General features: G+C 42.3%; 1 non-coding gene across 1 annotated transcript; it reads left to right on the top strand.

Moving 5' to 3' along the window:
• Positions 1-2,674: 2,674 nt before the first annotated feature.
• Positions 2,675-2,787, top strand: trnal-caa (transfer RNA leucine (anticodon CAA)). Its single transcript has 2 exons — positions 2,675-2,712; positions 2,742-2,787. It is a non-coding gene; the product is annotated as a tRNA-Leu (tRNA).
• The last annotated feature ends 1,049 nt before the right edge of the window (positions 2,788-3,836 follow it).

Below are 3,836 nucleotides of genomic sequence, written 5' to 3'. Positions count from 1 at the left end.
ATGCATCTCCAAATCTTTTCAATTGAATCTGTGATCCTGTAGCACATCCTCTGAAACCAGCAATCGAAATTGGAAACATCTTCTTCAACACTGAAAAGCTCAATTAGGACGAAGCAGTTGTACACAGGACAGCAGTACCATATGTGTTCTTGATTGATTCAGACTCGTTCTCAGTGGTTCTTGCTCACCAAAAATCTTAAAAGCTAAATGAGGCCCCATCTCACTCTCCCTTTCTGTGGTGCAGCCACTGAGAAAGTATTCATGCAGGCTGATTTAAGATGTTTTCTTTTGATAAGGGACAGCTCTTAAACGGAGATGCACTTAGCTAAGCCTAACTATCATGATCAATGGTCATCCATTGGCGCCTATCTGTCTAGGGAGTGCCGAATGGACATCTGGACTGTATTCCTAAGTGTCAGGAGTAAGTGACTCATATCTCACCTTGATCAACCAATCAGGGATTGGCAGGGCGTGGTAATACCACGTGGGTCTCCAATGCCCGCCAAACTCTCAACCAATCAGCACACATCTGTGTCTTGGTCAAAAAGGGAGCGCAAGCTCAGATCGGGGCTCTCCTTGGCCATTTCCGCGCATCCTCAGAGACAATCACGTGACAACTGCTGTTGTCTGCACTGGGACTTGGACTTTGTTCTAAGCGCGAGGCCGAGGATCCCGTACGTACTCAGAATTCTACCAACGTGAATGCTCTGCTTGATCAACGGCAGCCTACAGTTGGACCCTCGTCAACAACCTGAATAGCTTATTCAGAAGCAGCGCTGGTCCGAGAACGAACCAGCTTCTTCCCGGGCAAAAGAGTGACTTGTGAGGACTTGCGGTCACACTCTGTGCATAGATACTTTCTACTAGCCAGCCGGACTGCTGGTAGATCCCCTCGGAGCAACAACTGCCCTGCGCGCCCGTCCAACTCCGAGCTGCACCTCGACTGGTTGGCCGGTAGCCAGAGGACGCCGGGACATCGCCCATTGGACAACCGCTGGAACCGAGGCTGTAACAGAGCCTGTCAGCTGGTTTGGTGTTCGTGCCGGGAAATTCCAAATCCATACACAGTGGATAAGTAAACCCCATGTTCTACATTGCGTCTCGAGAATTCAATTGTACCTCAACACAAGTTGTTATCAATTTAATTCATGAGTATTGCATTTACTTCCGAGTTTAGAGTAACAGTGGGGAATAACACTGATTAGCGATTTGGTAACCGAACGATATATATTGACATATATTCTCTGTTGTGTATCTCTTTGTGTTTGCATCTCTTCGACATTATATACCTTGTATATTGATAACCCTCACAGTAAGTTCTGCCGCTTGTATCCAGGCAGACTGGTATATGTTTGGTGCACAATTTATATTAATAACTGTATCTCGTGTATTGAACCCGTGTGTGTGCGTTGTTAGTTGTTCTGACGATTGATTTTCTAAAAGCCACAACGAATCACCTCGTGATTACTGCTGCAATGAATAATTGTCTCAGTAAACCCATCAAACCTCTACACAGCTAAGGAAGAGTAGCTCGGAAAATACCCAACTCAACAAGCGAGCGCGTTGGTTGCTCTTGCTCTTAATGCAAGGAGCTGTTTTTTTTTTCGCATTAATTATTAACCAGAAACAGCTGCACAACTGGCCGCATTTGTGATTATGTCACTTCTCTGCTTCAGCAAGGTCAATAAAAGACTCTGAAAGTAGTAGAGAAAAACCGAATTAAAATCATTTTAGCAATTCTGAGCGATATCTGCATACAGGCAATCCAAAAAGAACGTTGAAATCTTTGAATATCATCTCTCTATATATTGCGCTGCTTTTTACTTGGAGTAAAACTATTGGATTGAAGGGTTAAAATGTATTGTTGTTATTTGGAGAAATCAATGAACTTGTGATTTTATATGTTTTAAAAGACGGTCATGCGCACAGAAAAAAGACAGTGCTGATTATTTTTCTGGAGACGGAGCACTGATGACCTATCCGAGCCAATTGATAAAGCCCACCCAGTGGATACTCTAACAGAACGTGGAAGAACGTTCACCATTGTAACCAAGGCAACCACAGGAACAACATCAAGAAGCACAATCAATTCCCCATTTAAATCTTTCGTGTAAGGTATGCCATGTGAAAGCATGAAGTAAATCCCCTGATCTCTTTTGAACATGGACAAGGTATTTCTGATGGAGCGCAATGAGCAAAGATTTAATAAGCTACTCCTGCCGATGATTCAGCTTAAAGAAGTAAAAGCTTCACAAACAAAAGCAGCTCGCTACCACAGCCAATATTAAATGTACTTGGTGGCACATTACCATTTGCATTGGCTCAAAAGTGGTCTCGGCAGACGTTGTTCCCTATGTAAAACTGAAAGCGCCAAAGAGCATTTCCATTGGGAAAAAAAAATCTTTCTTGATGTTAAACATAGAGAGCCTGCCTTTTAGAAGTTCTCCCTCTAAACACCTTGTGCAGCCTCCCGACAGATTAACAAAAAGCGCCTTTTCACCAACTCAATTTATAATACGCCCCTCAAAACTCACAACCGAATAACAATCCATCCGTATATTTGATTTCCAAGATCCATTCAAGGCAACTTGGCTCTTCGCAAGCAAATAATTTCAGGGAAGAAACTCAGTTTAGTCAACTACTGGTGCATTCAGCACACCACTTGCTTGTGCTTGTCAGGGTGGCCGAGTGGTCTAAGGTGCCAGACTCAAAGACATGTGTCTTTCCAGCTGGCTTGGGTGTTCTGGTCTCCAAATGGAGGCGTGGGTTCCAATCCCACTCCTGACAGCTTCTGCTTTTACCTCTCTTGAATTGTTCCAGTGCTACAGTGAATGACTGAAATATAAAAGCAGCAGAAGAAAGCAAGCAACTCAGTGCAATTTGTGAGTATTCTGCACTGTTAAAATGCACAGGTTTTCATACTTTTTGGAATTCGTAGCTCAAGAAGTGACTCCTGTTTCATTTTCTATTCACCAACTCGATTTGCATTCCGCCCCTCACACCTCACAACAGAATAACAAACGGCTTCATGTGCCACAGCATTCCCCTGTAGATTCGGTTTGCACTATGAATTAGGCGACCCCGAATGAAATATTTTAGTGTTGGCTCAAATGTGAGGAATTTCATGAACCCTCAAAAAGGAACGCTTGCAGAAAATGCCAGCAATTCAAAGCGTGTAGGCAGCATGAACAGACCAATTCTGCAATTTCTTTTATCGCGGGCAGTGCTTTCCGAGTCGATGGCTCTGCATTAGAAATGAGAAGTCCTGAACTCTAAACACGTTCTTGCCATAACTGCTACTCCTGCTGCTACTCCTTCGTCCTCGAAAAAAGAAAAGACAGGCATGTTTTGAGTCTCAAAATGATCTTCTGGATCCACAAGAAACATGTAAATTTGATTGATTCCGCAGTATTTTGGATGTACTGTACTTATAACTTCCATTGAAGAGAGATTTCATCAGTTGCATGAAATTAAAACTTTCGACTTTTTGTCTGGTATTGAAAATATGTTTAAAAAAAACCATAAATAATTTTCTAACAAACAACTCATGAATTATTGCCAGGATCTATATTTAGTGTTCGGTAGTGATAACACTGCTGATATTGATTGAATAGAAATCTATGATGTATTGACAGCTTTATCTGAAGCGAGAAGTCCTAGAACGCCATCTATGAAGTTTAAGGATTCATACCAAGAAATGCCTTTTGTTTCCCACCCCAACTGCTGCTTTTGCATTACACATTATGTGAACATTACCAGTTTTGGTAGCTTCTGGGCACGATTTTCCTAAACTGAAACTTATTACAAAATTCTTTAAGATGAACCATGTCCAAAAA

The sequence above is a fragment of the Lepisosteus oculatus genome, chromosome 14 (genome assembly GCF_040954835.1).
Source record: "Lepisosteus oculatus isolate fLepOcu1 chromosome 14, fLepOcu1.hap2, whole genome shotgun sequence".
Taxonomy (NCBI): Eukaryota; Metazoa; Chordata; class Actinopteri; order Semionotiformes; family Lepisosteidae; genus Lepisosteus; species Lepisosteus oculatus.
Note: the sequence above shows the minus strand (reverse complement) of the source record. Positions and strands in the feature narration are given on the sequence as shown.